Consider the following 17,370-nt stretch of genomic DNA (forward strand, 5'->3'; position numbering starts at 1 on the left):
GGATTCCGTCTGCCACGCTTCCAGGAGTTTTGGACTTGAGGTACGGGGGGGAAGGGCGGAGATATATTCTCAGGCCCTTGGGGACAATTCTATTTTTAAGGTAGTTTTCGAGAGCCTTAATCTCCCATCAGGATTTTGTGTACTCCTTATATGATGAATAAAGATCACTAAATTTTGTTTTCAGGGAGGTGATCCCAATCCCGCCTTCTGGGATTTCTTTCGTGCAGAATGCCTGGTTCACGTCCTTGACCCAGGAGTTAATATCAATGGGACCCGTCAGAAAGCTAGCCATATTCAATATACTTTATGAAAAAGGGGGTGTTGCATAACAAAATCATATAACCCTTTAAAACGCACATTTTATTAGTTACTGATTAAAATATCCACAAACCTTGTGCAATTAAAAGGAAAATAAAGGGAGGAAGGTAAGATTCTCACCCTATCCGATAAACCTCCCTCCTGTCCACTACCTACCGCGGGGGTTGGCACCCTGATGTCTACGAAAATGGCGCCCCCACTCAGCGGTGGCTGTCCCTATGGAATCCCTAATAGACCCTCAAAACAGTCATGAATGATAGAATAAAGGGTTATGGGTAGGGCACATTCAAACTTAGTGGACAGAATAGTTGGGACAATCGCATATGACCACCAGGCTCAGACTAACCTCAGATAATTCTGGTGTACCCTGGAGTGATTATAGACCAGGAACATCCAATTCAAATAGATATATAACCTCAGGGACCAGGAGTATCCAAAATAATTAGATACATACAGTTAGTGCTCAAATAGCAACTTCATATGCATATTTGATAAAGTGCATGTATAAGTGCATAGCGCAATATATTGTGCAAAAAAATATATAAACAAATCCCGGCTTCAAGAGCAAACGAGTGCAATTGGTCAAACAGCTCATATGCCCCAAGAAGCCAGTCTAATGATAGAGTGTCAATGCATAAAAAGGTGCAAATGCATAACAAGGAGCAACCAGGTGAGGTCAACCAAATTAGTCATGAGGAGGTAGTCAAGCACTTATCGTATAAGGGGTCATGTGGTTTGAATGTGCCCTACCCATAACCCTTTATTCTATCATTCATGACTGTTTTGAGGGTCTATTAGGGATTCCATAGGGACAGCCACCGCTGAGTGGGGGCGCCATATTCGTAGACATCAGGGTGTCAACCCCCGCGGTAGGTAGTGGACAGGAGGGAGGTTTATCGGATAGGGTGAGAATCTTACCTTCCTCCCTTTATTTTCCTTTTATAATTGCACAAGGTTTGTGGATATTTTAATCAGTAACTAATAAAATTTGCGTTTTAAAGGGTTATATGATTTTGTTATGCAACACCCCCTTTTTCATAAAGTAAACAAGTTCTGTTCCAGCGTGCTTTGACTTCAGTATGAAGCAGAGCCGAAATCTTTGTGGGACCTCATGTGAATTACATCTGAACTGGGTGTTTTGGGAGTTAATAAAGGGGAGAAAGAGAGTGGCGTTTTTTTTAAATTTCAAATAAAGGATTTTTCACGGTTTGTGTTTATTTCTTTTACCTTACAGCAGGGGTGGGGAACCTCCGTCCCACGACTTTTTCTGCAGCCCGCAAGCACATTCCAGCCAACCGCAGTGCTGAGCAGCACTCGCGCTTTTGCTGGCTGCTGGCCCTTTAAATCCCAGTGCGTTCTGGGTAGATGCTAGAATCTACAGGCTCTTCTCAGGACCTGACTGCTGCCCATACATTCTAGACTGAACCCGGGACTGTGCTGGCATGCTCAGGTCTTACCTTGCGGGCAGGGTAAGCAGCGCGCTGTGCTCAAGTCACAGAAGAGGAGGTGCAGCAGATGCCTCCCTGCTGTACATGCCTCCCAGGCCTGTGCTGTGTGACTCCTCCCTTCCCAGTACTGTGAGTATACAACCCATCCCTGAACCCCCTCCCCCGTCCAGTGCTGTGTACCATCCAGTACTGTGTGTAGCCCCAAGTGCTGTGTACCCCTCAGTGCTGTGTATCCCCTAGTACTGTGTGTAGCCCCAAGTGCTGTGTACCTCTCAGTGTTGTGAACCACCTAGTACTGTGTGTAGCCCCAAGTGCTGTGTACCCCCTCAGTGCTGTGTAACCCCCTCAGTGCTGTGTAATCCGTGTAGCATCCTAGTGCTGTCAGTGCTGCCACAGTGTTCTCCCTGCTGCCTCCTAGTGCTGTCACCTAATGCTCTCTGTGCTGCCTGCTAGTGCTGTTAGTACTGCCACCTAGTGTTCTCTGTGCTGCCACCTAGTTCTATCCGTTGTGCCGCCTAGTACTGTTCGTGCTGCCACCTATTGCTATTCGTGCTGCCACCTAGTGCTGTCTGTGCCCACTGCCAGTGCTGTCCATGCTCAGCATCTCCTGTGATGTATATGCCCCTCTTGTGATATATAAGCCCCCAGTCCCTCCTGTGATGTATATGCTCCTCCTGTGATGTATACACCCCAACCCCTTCTGTGATGTGTATGCCCCAGCCCCTCCTGGGATGTGTATGCCACAGCCTCTCCTGGGATGTATATGCCCCCAGCTGTTCCTGTGATGTATATGCCCCCAGCCTCTACTGTGATGCATATGCCCCCAGCCTCTCCTGTAAAGTATATGCCTCCAGCCTCTCCTGTAATGTACTGTATATGCTGCAGCCTCTCCTTGGATGTATATGCCGCAGCCTCTCCTGGGATGTATATGCCCGCAGCCTCTCCTGGGATGTATATGCCCTCAGCCTCTACTGTGATGTATATGTCCCCAGCCTCTACTGTGATGTATATGCCCCAGCCTCTACTGTGATGTATATGCCCCCAGCCTCTCCTGTGATGTATATGCCCCCAGCCTCTCCTGTGATGTATATGCCCTTAGCCTCTCCTGTGCTTTACTGTATATGCTGCAGCCTCTCCTTGGATGTATATGCCGCAGCCTCTCCTTGGATTAATATGCCCCAATGTCTCCTGGGATGTATATGCCTCAGCTTCTCCTGTGATGTGTATGCCCCCAGCTTCTCCAGACCAAGACAAACCTGGAAAAGCAGTTATGAGAAACAACATGATCAATATCACCGAACATTACAACCGCAAAAAAGAGAAGCCGCTCCAGCCACCACAGTACGGGTGAGTTAATTGTTTGACCAAATATAGCCAAGTAGTTTTCAAGTTGATAATTTGGTGCGGCCCCGAAGATTGGTAGAAAATTCCAAATGGCCTCCGGCAGTAAAAAGATTCCTCACCACAGCCTTACAGATTAGTAATGGGTGGTCTCATTGACGCCTACAATTACTAATCTAGGGCTTAGTGGCAGCCGTGAGCTGAAATTAACCCCTAATTACCCAGATTGCCACCACACCAGAGCAATAGCGAAAAGCCAGGTAAAGTTCTAGGATTGTGGCTCCTAATGCATGTGGCTGCGATTATTAAGCTGGGGTGGGGACAATGGTTTTCCCCAGCCTAAGAATACCAGCTCCTGCTGTTAACTTTGTATTGGCTAGGTATCAAAATTGGAGGAAGGGAAGGGCTCTTATTTTGATGCACAGCCAAGATAAGTGCATGGCTGAGGGCTGCACCCTGTAGCTGCATGCTTTATATGTGTTTTGTATCATAATATGGGGGGACCTTACTGCAATTTTTTTAATTATTTTTTGGTGATATAGCAATATATATATATATATATATATATATATATATATATATATATAGTAATATGGCCGCCCTTCTCCTCAGTGTGATATAATAATATTTATATATAGTAATATGGCCGCCCTTCTCCTCAGTGTGATATAGTAATATATATAGTAATATGGCCGCTCTTCTCCTCAGTGTGATATAGTAATATATATATAGTAATATGGCTGCCCTTGTCCTCAGTGTGATATAGTAATATTTATATATAGTAATATGGCCGCCCTTCTCCTCAGTGTGATATAGTATTATATATATATAGTAATATGGCCGCTCTTCTCCTCAGTGTGTATAGTAATATATATATAGTAATAAGGCCGCTCTTCTCCTCAGTGTGATATAGTGATATATATAGTAATATGTGTTATCTATATATAGATATAGTATATCTGTTTTTTCTTCATTGTTTTTTCTTCATTGAATTGGTCGGTGGCTGACCCCCACCTTGCTATGCACCCAAATTTAGGCTGTATTCCACCTGTCTAGATTTTGGCGATTGGTGACTGTTCACATTTAGTCATCAGGCCCTGTCCACAGGTTATTTACTTCATGCAGCATTTGCTTGGGCCTCTCCCGCCCACAGCCATGATTCAGTCATGGGTACGGGATTGAAATAGACCAGGTGAGTGCTGCTAAGAGCAGTTCTACTATTTCATATGTGAGGCCGTATGGCACATTTTCTAAAAATATTTTAGTGTTAGGACTGCCCCAACAGAGATTTGCCGTGAAGTGGCGGGGTGGCTCAAGAAATTGCAATTTTTTGCCAAAAATCTCATATTTATAATAAGTACAGTTGGAATTTTTTAGTGCTGTAGTGCACATTTAGTGCTAGCTTTTTTGTTTTTTTCTTCATAGTAATATATATATAGTAATATGGCCGCTCTTCTCCTCAGTGTGATATAGTAATATATATATAATAATATATATATAGTAATATGGCCGCTCTCCTCAGTGTGAAATAGTAATATATACATTTTATATATATATATATATATATATATATATATAGCCTCTCTTCTCCTCAGTGTGATATAGTGATATATATAGTAATATGGCCGCCCTTCTCAGTGTGATATAGTAATATATATATTGTAATATGAAATCTGGTCAATCTGCTGCTATAGGAGACGGAGTGAAATATTTTTCCTTGCGGCAACGCTTTGCCTGCTCCATGTCATCCAAATACCTGTCAAAGTTAAACTCCTCATCTGATGAGGATGAAGATACGGAAGCAGTAGCACTGTCAGGCCCCAAGTCCCCTTGCGCATGGCAGTCCTGTAGCCACTCATCCTAACTGCTACCTCAGTCAGAGCTTCTTTTCCTTTAGTAAGCTGTTGATCATCAAGCAGTATACGATGACTTGGGTCCACAAAAACAGCTGCCAGAAGAATTTTATTTTCCAATTGATGTGTCTCTCCCTGTTTCATTGAAGCAGAAATGCAAACTGAGATTAAACCTCTTTGGGACAGGCAAAATAGAAAGTTCTTCCACTCCATTATGAAAATGCCAGGAGTTAAATCCTCAGCTTGTAATTTTAGTCACGGTAAATGGGTCATTAAGCAATTCCTTCAATTCAGCCACCTGTGTCCATTGACCTTCATTTAAGGTTACCTGAGGGTTTGCCATATCTATAAGAAACTGTTTTAGTTCAAGCAATCGCTCTATCATTAAATAAGTGCTGCCCCACCGAGTGGCTTGATCGACAATTGCCCCTTTCCCAGCACGTCTCTTCGAGATGGAATCAATGTTAGGGGTTCTGGTGGCAATAACCAATTTCCTCACTTTTCCAATCAGATTTCCAGCATGTCCCTCTTGCAGACCATCTCTTATTGCCAGCTGCAGCGTGTGCACAGCACAGCGCATGTGATGAATATGAAAGTGTTTTGAAGCATCTTCAACAAGATCATCTAATCCTAAAGTATCATTTTGCTGTCCTTCTGTTGTAATATCTGTTTGTTCCTCAGTTACATGAACAGCACTGTGGCTCCATCTCACACATACTGAATCCTAAATGTACTTCTAGCTGTTGTTCATTACTCTCATTTATCAGTTTAATTGTACTTATGTTTGAAGCATTGCTTTGTGAGGATCTGATTTTGGGCTCAAAAACGGATCCTCACAAAGAATGAGCATGTCAGTTTGTGTGGCATTTTTCTAATCTGCTTTTGCTATTGAAAACATTATCTATGAGCTCAAAAATCTTTCAGGTGATGCGGTTTTTTAAAAAGCTGATCTGCTTTTGCAGCTGAAAATGTATCCTCAAAAAACGCAGCAAAAATGTTGTGTGTGAATGTACGCTAAAGGCCGCTTTACACACTGCGATATCGTGACCGATATCGCTAGCATGCGTACCCGCTCCCATCGGTTGTGTGACACAGGCAAATCGCTGCCCGTAGCGCACAACATCGCGCGGACCCGTCACACTACTTACCTGCCTAGCGACGTCGCTGTGACCGGCGAACCGCCTCCTTTCTAAGGGGGCGGTTCGTTCAGCGTCACAGCGACGTCACAGCAGCGTCACTGAACCGGCGCCCAATAGAAGCGGAGGGGCGGAGATGAGCGGGACGTAATATCCCGCCCACCTCCTTTCTTCCTCGTTGCGGGCAGGCGCAGGTAAGGTGAGGTTCCTCGTTCCTGCGGTGTCACACGTAGCGATGTGTGCTGCCGCAGCAACGAGGAACTACATCGCTAGCTGCAGCAGCAGCGATAATCGAGAATAGGGGGGCATGTCACCGATGAGCGATTTTGAACGTTTTTGCGACGATTCAAAATCGCTCATAGGTGTCACACGCAACGACATCGCTAAAGCGGCCGGATGTGCGTCACAAACTCTGTGACCCCAACGGGATCGCTTGAGCGATGTCGCAGCGTGTAAAGCAGCCTTTAGATCAGGAATAAACCAGCCATTTATAGGACATTTCATAACTTTCCCAAATTCCTATGAAAAAATATTCAGTACATTCTGCATTCAACTACTGTACCCAATTTATTATATATTTCAGGAGTCTGTCCATTTTATACTGACTCCGACTCCACCAAAATGAACACCGACTCCGACTCCACAGCCCGTGAAGCATGGAGGAGGAGGTGTGATGGTGTGGGGGTGCTTTGCTGGTGACACTGTTGGGGATTTATTCAAAATTGAAGGCATACTGAACCAGCATGGCTACCACAGCATCTTGCAGCGGCGTGCTATTCCATCCGGTTTGTATTTAGTTGGACCATCATCTATTTCTCAACAGGACAATGACCTCCAAACGTATCTCCAACCTCCAGGCTGTGTAAGGGCTATTTGACTAAGAAGGAGAGTGATGGGGTGCTACGCCAAATGACCTGGCCTCCACAGTCACCAGACCTGAACCCAATCGAGATGGTTTGGGGTGAGCTGGACAACAGAGTAAAGGCAAAAGGGATAACAAGTGCTAAGCATCTCTGGGAACTCCTTCAAGACTGTTGGAAAACCATTTCCGGTGACTACCTCTTGAAGCTCATCAGGAAAATGCCAAGAGTGTGCAAAGCAGTAATCAAAGCAAAAGGTGGCTACTTTGAAGAATCTAGAATATAAGACATATTTTCAGTTGTTTCACACTTTTTTGTTAAGTATTTCATTCCACATGTGTTAATTCATAGTTTTGATGCCTTCAATGTGAATCTACAATTTTCAGAGTCATGAAAATAAAGAAAACTCTTTGAATGAAAAGGTGTGTCCAAACTTTTGGTCTGTACTGTATATAGTAATATGGCCGCTCTTCTCCTCAGTGTGAAATAGTAATACATATATAGTAATATGACCGCTCTTCTCCTCAGTGCGATATAGTAATACATATATAGTAATATGGCCGCTCTTCTCCTCAGTGTGATATAGTAATATATATATAGTAATATGGCCGCTCTTCTCCTCAGTGTGATATAGTAATATATATATATAGTAATATGGCCGCTCTTCTCCTCAGTGTGATATAGTAATATATATAGTAATATGGCCGCTCTTCTCCTCAGTGTGATATAGTAATATATATAGTAATATGGCCGCTCTTCTCCTCAGTGTGATATAGTAATATATATAGTAATATGGCCGCTCTTCTCCTCAGTGTGATATAGTAATATATATATAGTAATATGGCCGCTCTTCTCCTCAGTGTGATATAGTAATATATATATATAGTAATATGGCCGCTCTTCTCCTCAGTGTGATATAGTAATATATATATATAGTAATATGGCCGCTCTTCTCCTCAGTGTGATATAGTAATATATATATATAGTAATATGGCCGCTCTTCTCCTCAGTGTGATATATATATATATATATATATATATATATATATATTACTATATTAGTAATATGGGCGCTCTTCTTCTCAGTGTGATATAGTAATATATATATAGCAATATGGCCGCTCTTCTCCTCAGTGTGATATAGTAATATATATATATATATAGTAATATGGCCGCTCTTCTCCTCAGTGTGACATAGTAATATATATATATATATATATATATATATATATATTAGTAATATGGCCGCTCTTCTTCTCAGTGTGATATAGTAATATATATATAGCAATATGGCCGCTCTTCCCCTCAGTGTGATATAGTAATATATACATATAGTAATATGGCCGCTCTTCTCCTCAGTGTGATATAGTAATATACATATAGTAATATGGCCGCTCTTCTCTTCAGTGTGATATAGTAATATATATAGTAATATGGCCGCTCTTCTCCTCAGTGTAATATAGTAATATATATATATATATATATATATATATATATATATATAATTGCCTTATTCTGTCTGTCTGTCTGTCTTGCTCCAAAATTGTGTCCTTACGGTGACACAAAGCTGATTGGCCGCTGGGCTCGCCATGGCCCCGCCCCCCCGCACGGATTGGCCGCTCGCCCAGGCTGCGCCCCCACACGGATTGGCCGGCCGCTCGCCCAGGCTCCGCCCCCCCCCCACAGATTGGCCTCTCGCCCCGGCACCCTGCAGGCATTGGCAACTCGGCCACGCCCCGCCCCCCTCACACAATGCACGCTAGCTCTGGCCCCGCCCCCCGCACATTCCCCGAACCGACACGGTCACGGAGCCACGACTACCAGGTGAGTACTGTACCCCTGGGAGCCCACATCAGCGTACGCCGCCAAACCAGCCGACACATACCCTCGCATTGCTGGGGCTGGCCGGCGTATGCTGGTGTGGGCTCCCGTGCGAGCGGGGGACGAGATGCGCTGGTAACCATGGTAGCATAGTTACCAGCGCATCAAGGTCCTGCAGCGGCGGAAAATACACACACGCACACACATAACAGCACACACACACAAACACACACACACATCAGATCACACTCACTCTCACACACACACACATCACATCGCATCCACATACTCCCAACATCCTGGGATATCGCTTGCTTCTCGGCGGCGATATTGTGCTGTGAGCTTCCAAGACCTGCCGGAGGATCACATGGCCAGAAGCATGTGGTATCTCCGGATGTTGTGAGTATGAGGGCGTATGTGCAATACCGTCAATGTGTGTGTGCGTGAGTGTATGCGATCGGGTGTGTGTGAGTGTATGCGATCGGGTGTGTGTGGGTGTGTGTGAGTGTCGGCAGAGGAGCACGGCGTGCTGGAGGAGGCTGGGAGGAGAGAGGCTGATCCTGGGGAAGGCTGGGATGGGGAGGCTGAGAGAAGAGAGGCTGATCCTGGGGAAGGCTGGGATGGGGAGGCTGAGAGAAGAGAGCCTGATGCTGGGGGAGGCTGAGGCTGGGGTAGGCTGGGAGGAGAGAGGCTGATGCTGGGGACCGAAAAGGTATCAGCTGGGGACAGAAAAGGCTGATGCTGGGAGGAGAGAGGCTGATGCTGGGATGAGAGAGGCTGATGCTGGGATGAGAGAGGCTGATGCTGGGGACAGAGAGGCTGATGCTGGGGACAGAGAGGCTGATGCTGGGAGGAGAGAGGCTGATGCTGGGGACAGAGAGGCTGATGCTGGGGACAGAGAGGCTGATGCTGGGGACTGAGAGGCTGATGCTGGGAGGAGAGAGGCTGATGCTGGGGACAGAGAGGCTGATGCTGGGAGGAGAGAGGCTGATGCTGGGATGAGAGAGGCTGATGCTGGGATGAGAGAGGCTGATGCTGGGGACAGAGAGGCTGATGCTGGGATGAGAGAGGCTGATGCTGCGGGTAGAGAGGCTGATGCTGGGAGGAGAGAGGCTGATGCTGCGGGTAGAGAGGCTGATGCTGGTGCAGCATGGGGGATGGAGCACGATGGGGGGTGCGCAGCATGGGGGATGGAGCACGTTTGGGAGTGCGCAGCATGGCACATGGAGCACGTTTGGGAGTGCGCAGCATGGCGGATGGAGCACGTTTGGGAGTGCGCAGCATGGCGGATGGAGCACGTTTGGGAGTGCGCAGCATGGCGGATGGAGCACGTTTGGGAGTGCGCAGCATGGCGGATGGAGCACGTTTGGGAGTGCGCAGCATGGCGGATGGAGCACGTTTGGGAGTGCGCAGCATGGCGGATGGAGCACGTTTGGGAGTGCGCAGCATGGCGGATGGAGCACGTTTGGGAGTGCGCAGCATGGCGGATGGAGCACGTTTGGGAGTGCGCAGCATGGCGGATGGAGCACGTTTGGGAGTGCGCAGCATTGCGGATGGACCACGTTTGGGAGTGCGCAGCATGGCGGATGGAGCACGTTTGGGAGTGCGCAGCATGGGAGATGGAGCACGATGGGGGGTGCGCAGCATAGGGGATGGAGCACGATGGGGAGTGCGCTGCATGGGGGATGGAGCACGATGGGGAGTGCGGAGTATGGCGGATGGAGCACGTTTGGGAGTGCGCAGCATGGCGGATGGAGCACGTTTGAGAGTGCGCAGCATGGCGGATGGAGCACGTTTGGGAGTGCGCAGCATGGGAGATGGAGCACGATGGGGGGTGCGCAGCATAGGGGATGGAGCACGATGGGGAGTGCGCTGCATGGGGGATGGAGCACGATGGGAAGTGCACACCTCCCCCCAACACACACACACGCGCGCGCACTGCACAACACACCACACACACACTGGGAACGGGAACCACAAACAACTGCCCTACACAGACACCCACACACACAGACAACGCTGCACACACAAATATACGCACATACCGCACAACACACATTGCACAAAACATACCTTCCCCCAAAACACACCACACACACACAAACCGCGCAACACACACACAACGCTACAGACACACAGCGCTCCACAAACAACGCAACACACATACAACACCGCTCTCACCCCCCCGTCACACCCAGACAACACCCAGAACATGTACAGCCCCTACACAAACACTTGGTAACTACATACAACAACATCTATATATATATATATATATATATAACAAAAATCATACATTAACTACACAATACGTAAATTCTAGAATACCCGATGCGTAGAATCGGGCCACCTTCTAGTATATATATATTAGTAATATGGCCGTTCTTCTCCTCAGTGTGATATAGTAATATATATAGTAATATGGCCGCTCTTCTCCTCAGTGTGATATAGTAATATATATATAGTAATATGGCCGTTCTTCTCTTCAGTGTGATATAGTAATATATATATAGTAATATGGCCGCTCTTCTCCTCAGTGTGATATAGTAATATATATATAGTAATATGGCCGTTCTTCTCTTCAGTGTGATATAGTAATATATATATAGTAATATGGCCGCTCTTCTCCTCAGTGTGATATAGTAATATATATATAGTAATATGGCCGCTCTTCTCCTCAGTGTGATATAGTAATATATATATAGTAATATGGCCGCTCTTCTCCTCAGTGTGATATAGTAATATATATATAGTAATATGGCCGTTCTTCTCTTCAGTGTGATATAGTAATATATATATAGTAATATGGCCGCTCTTCTCCTCAGTGTGATATAGTAATATATATATAGTAATATGGCCGCTCTTCTCCTCAGTGTGATATAGTAATATATATATAGTAATATGGCCGCTCTTCTCCTCAGTGTGATATAGTAATATATATAGTAATATGGCCGCTCTTCTCCGCAGTGTGATACAGTAATATATATAGTAATATGGCCGCTCTTCTCCTCAGTGTGATATAGTAATATACAGTTAGGTCCAGAAATATTTGGCCAGTGACACAATTTTGGCGAGTTGGGCTCTGAATGCCACCACATTGGATTTGAAATGAAACCTCTACAACAGAATTCAAGTGCAGATTGTAACGTTTAATTTGAAGGTTTGAACAAAAATATCTGATAGAAATTGTAGGAATTGTCACATTTCTTTACAAACACTCCACATTTTAGGAGGTCAAAAGTAATTGGACAAATAAACCAAACCCAAACAAAATATTTTTATTTTCAATATTTTGTTGCGAATCCTTTGGAGGCAATCACTGCCTTAAGTCTGGAACCCATGGACATCACCAAACGCTGGGTTTCCTCCTTCTTAATGCTTTGCCAGGCCTTTACAGTCGCAGCCTTCAGGTCTTGCTTGTTTGTGGGTCTTTCCGTCTTAAGTCTGGATTTGAGCAAGTGAAATGCATGCTCAATTGGGTTAAGATCTGGTGATTGACTTGGCCATTGCAGAATGTTCCACGTTTTTGCACTCATGAACTCCTGGGTAGCTTTGGCTGTATGCTTGGGGTCATTGTCCATCTGTACTATGAAGCGCCGTCCGATCAACTTTGCGGCATTTGGCTGAATCTGGGCTGAAAGTATATCCCGGTACACTTCAGAATTCATCCGGCTACTCTTGTCTGCTGTTATGTCATCAATAAACACAAGTGACCCAGTGCCATTGAAAGCCATGCATGCCCATGCCATCACGTTGCCTCCACCATGTTTTACAGAGGATGTGGTGTGCCTTGGATCATGTGCCGTTCCCTTTCTTCTCCAAACTTTTTTCTTCCCATCATTCTGGTACAGGTTGATCTTTGTCTCATCTGTCCATAGAATACTTTTCCAGAACTGAGCTGGCTTCATGAGGTGTTTTTCAGCAAATTTAACTCTGGCCTGTCTATTTTTGGAATTGATGAATGGTTTGCATCTAGATGTGAACCCTTTGTATTTACTTTCATGGAGTCTTCTCTTTACTGTTGACTTAGAGACAGATACACCTACTTCACTGAGAGTGTTCTGGACTTCAGTTGATGTTGTGAACGGGTTCTTCTTCACCAAAGAAAGTATGCGGCGATCATCCACCACTGTTGTCATCCGTGGACGCCCAGGTCTTTTTGAGTTCCCAAGCTCACCAGTCAATTCCTTTTTTCTCAGAATGTACCCGACTGTTGATTTTGCTACTCTAAGGATGTCTGCTATGTCTCTGATGGATTTTTTCTTTTTTTTCAGCCTCAGGATGTTCTGCTTCACCTCAATTGAGAGTTCCTTAGACCGCATGTTGTCTGGTCACAGCAACAGCTTCCAAATGCAAAACCACACACCTGTAATCAACCCCAGACCTTTTAACTACTTCATTGATTACAGGTTAACGAGGGAGACGCCTTCAGAGTTAATTGCAGCCCTTAGAGTCCCTTGTCCAATTACTTTTGGTCCCTTGAAAAAGAGGAGGCTATGCATTACAGAGCTATGATTCCTAAACCCTTTCTCCGATTTGGATGTGAAAACTCTCATATTGCAGCTGGGAGTGTGCACTTTCAGCCCATATTATATATATAATTGTATTTCTGAACATGTTTTTGTAAACAGCTAAAATAACAAAACTTGTGTCACTGTCCAAATATTTCTGGACCTAACTGTATATATAGTAATATGGCCGCTCTTCTCCTCAGTGTGATATAGTAATATATATATAGTAATATGGCCGCTCTTCTCCTCAGTGTGATATAATAATATATATAGTAATATGGCAGCTCTTCTCCTCAGTGTGATATAGTAATATATATAGTAATATGGCCGCTCTTCTCCTCAGTGTGATATAGTAATATATAGTAACTAGAAGTTGGCCCGATTCTACGCATCGGGTATTCTAGAATTTACGTATTGTGTAGTTCATGTATGATTTTTGTTATATATATATATATATATATTGTTGTGTGTAGTTACCAAGTGTTTGTGTAGGCGCTGTACATGTTCTGGGTGTTGTCTGGGTGTGACGGGGGGTGAGAGCGGTGTTGTATGTGTGTTGCGTTGTTTGTGGAGCGCTGTGTGTCTGTAGCGTTTGTGTGTGTGTGTGGTGTGTTTTGGGGGGAGGTATGTTTTGTGCAATGTGTGTGTTGTGCGGTATGTGCGTATATTTGTGTGTGCCACGGTGTTTGTGTGTTGGGTGTTGTGTGTGTGCAGCGTTGTCTGTGTGTGTGGGTGTCTGTGTAGGGCAGTTGTTTGTGATTCCCAGTGTGTGTGTGTGGTGTGTTGTGCAGTGCGCGCGCGTGTGTGTGTGTTGGGGGGAGGTGTGCACTTCCCATCGTGCTCCATCCCCCATGCAGCGCACTCCCCATCGTGCTCCATCCCCTATGCTGCGCACCCCCCAATCGTGCTCCATCTCCCATGCTGCGCACTCCCAAACGTGCTCCATCCGCCATGCTGCGCAATCCCAAACGTGCTCCATCCACCATGCTGCGCACTCCCAAACGTGCTCCATCCACCATGCTGCGCACTCCCAAACGTGCTCCATCCGCCATGCTGCGCACTCCCAAAGGTGCTCCATCCACCATGCTGCGCACTCCCAAACGTGCTCCATCCGCAATGCTGCAAACTCCCAAACGTGCTCCATCCGCCATGCAGCACACTCCCCATCGTGCTCCATCCCCTAAGCTGCGCACCCCCCAATCGTGCTCCATCTGCCATGCTGCGCACTCCCAAACGTGCTCCATCCGCCATGCTGCGCACTCCCAAACGTGCTCCATCCACCATGCTGCGCACTCCCAAACGTGCTCCATCCGCCATGCTGCGGACTCCCAAACGTGCTCCATCCGCCATGCTGCGCACCCCCCATCGTGCTCCATCCCCCATGCAGCGCACTCCCCATCGTGCTCCATCCCCTATGCTGCGCACCCCCCATCGTGCTCCATCTCCCATGCTGCGCACTCCCAAACGTGCTCCATCCGCCATGCTGCGCACTCCCAAACGTGCTCCATCCGCCATGCTGCGCACTCCCAAACGTGGTCCATCCCCCATGCTGCGCACTCCCAAACGTGCTCCATCCCCCATGCTGCGCACTCCCAAACGTGCTCCATCCGCCATGCTGCGCACTCCCAAACGTGCTCCATCCGCCATGCTGCGCACTCCCAAACGTGGTCCATCCGCCATGCTGCGCACTCCCAAACGTGGTCCATCCGCCATGCTGCGCACTCCCAAACGTGGTCCATCCGCCATGCTGCGCACTCCCAAACGTGCTCCATCCGCCATGCTGCGCACTCCCAAACGTGCTCCATCCGCCATGCTGCGCACTCCCAAACGTGCTCCATCCGCCATGCTGCGCACCCCCCATCGTGCTCCATCCCCCATGCTGCACCAGCATCAGCCTCTCTACCCGCAGCATCAGCCTCTCTGCCCGCAGCATCAGCCTCTCTCCTCCCAGCATCAGCCTCTCTACCCGCAGCATCAGCCTCTCTCCTCCCAGCATCAGCCTCTCTGTCCCCAGCATCAGCCTCTCTCCTCCCAGCATCAGCCTCTCTCCTCCCAGCATCAGCCTTTTCTGTCCCCAGCATCAGCCTCTCTCCTCCCAGCCTACCCCAGCCTCAGCCTCCCCCAGCATCAGCCTCTCTCCTCCCAGCATCAGCCTCTCTCCTCCCAGCATCAGCCTCTCTCCTCCCAGCCTACCCCAGCCTCAGCCTCCCCCAGCATCAGCCTCTCTCCTCTCAGAATCAGCCTTTTCGGTCCCCAGCATCAGCCTCTCTCCTCCCAGCCTACCCCAGCCTCAGCCTCCCCCAGCATCAGCCTCTCTTCTCTTAGCCTCCCCATCCCAGCCTTCCCCAGGATCAGCCTCTCTCTTCCCAGCCTCCTCCAGCACGCCGTGCTCCTCTGCCGACACTCACAGATCCGATCGCATACACTCACACACACCCGATCGCATACACTCACACACATCCGATCGCATACACTCACACACACCCGATCGCATACACTCACACACACCCGATCGCATACACTCACACACACCCGATCGCATACACTCACACACACCCGATCGCATACACTCACACACATCCGATCGCATACACTCACGCACACACACACTGACGATATTGCACATACGCGCTCACACTCACAACATCCGGAGATACCACATGCTTCTGGCCATGTGATCCTCCGGCAGGTCCTGGAAGCTCACAGCACAGTATCGCCGCCGAGAAGCAAGCGATATCCCAGGATGTTGTGAGTGTGTGGATGCGATGTGATGTGTGTGTGAGGTGTGTGTGAGAGTGAGTGTGATCTGATGTGTGTGTGTGCTGTTATGTGTGTGCTGTTATGTGTGTGCGTGTGTGTATGTTCCGCCTCTGCAGGACCTTGATGCGCTGGTAACTATGCTACCATGGTTACCAGCGTATCTCGTCCCCCGCTCGCACGGGAGCCCACACCAGCATACGCCGGCCAGCCCCAGCAATGCGAGGGTATGTGTCGGCTGGGTTTGCGGCGTACGCTGATGTGGGCTCCCGGGGGTACAGTACTCACCTGTGAGTCGTGGCTCCGTGACCGTGTCGGTTCGGGGAATGTGTGGGGGGGTGGGTCCAGAGCTAGCGTGCATTGCGTGAGGGGGGCGGGGCGTGGCCGAGTTGCCAATGCCTGCAGGGTGCCGGGGCGAGAGGCCAATCTGTGGGGGGGGCGGAGCCTGGGCGAGCGGCCGGCCAATCCGTGTGGGGGCGCAGCCTGGGCGAGCGGCCAATCCGTGCGGGGGGGCAGGGCCATGGCGAGCCCAGCGGCCAATCAGCTTTGTGTCACCGTAAGGACACAATTTTGGAGCAAGACAGACAGACAGAATAAGGCAATTATATATATAGATAAGGCCGCTCTTCTCCTCAGTGTGATATAGTAATATATATATAGTAATATGGCCGCCCTTCTCCTCAGTGTGATATAGTAATATATATATAGTAATATGGCCGCTCTTCTCCTCAGTGTGATATAGTAATATATATAGTAATATGGCCGCTCTTCTCCTCAGTGTGATATAGTAATATATATATATAGTAATATGGCCGCTCTTCTCCTCAGTGTGATATAGTAATATATATAGTAATATGGCCGCTCTTCTCCTCAGTGTGATATAGTAATATATATATAGTAATATGGCCGCTCTTCTCCTCAGTGTGATATAGTAATATATATAGTAATATGGCCGCCCTTCTCCTCAGTGTAATATAGTAATATATATATAGTAATATGGCCGCTCTTCTCCTCAGTGTGATATAGTAATATATATAGCAATATGGCGGCTCTTCTCCGCAGTGTGATATAGTAATATATATATATAGTAATATGGCCGCTCTTCTCCTCAGTGTGATATAGTAATATATATATATATATATATATATATATATATATATATATAGTAATATGGCCGCTCTTCTCAGTGTGATGTAGTAATATATATATAGTAATATGGCCGCTCTTCTCCTCAGTGTGATATAGTAATATATATAGTAATATGGCCGCTCTTCTCCTCAGTGTGATATAGTAATATATATATAGTAATATGACCGCTCTTCTCCT

General features: G+C 47.1%; 1 protein-coding gene and 1 long non-coding RNA gene across 2 annotated transcripts in view; one reads left to right on the top strand and one right to left on the bottom strand.

Moving 5' to 3' along the window:
• The window catches only part of LOC142243783 (F-box/LRR-repeat protein 6-like), a 161,108-nt gene that overhangs the window by 85,535 nt on the left and 58,203 nt on the right, over positions 1-17,370 (bottom strand). The window lies entirely within an intron of this gene.
• LOC142316968 (uncharacterized) lies at positions 1,724-7,322 on the top strand. Its single transcript, XR_012754647.1, has 3 exons — positions 1,724-1,895; positions 3,002-3,113; positions 6,920-7,322. It is a non-coding gene; the product is annotated as an uncharacterized LOC142316968 (long non-coding RNA).

Source organism: Anomaloglossus baeobatrachus, chromosome 6, assembly GCF_048569485.1.
Source record: "Anomaloglossus baeobatrachus isolate aAnoBae1 chromosome 6, aAnoBae1.hap1, whole genome shotgun sequence".
NCBI lineage: Eukaryota > Metazoa > Chordata > Amphibia > Anura > Aromobatidae > Anomaloglossus > Anomaloglossus baeobatrachus.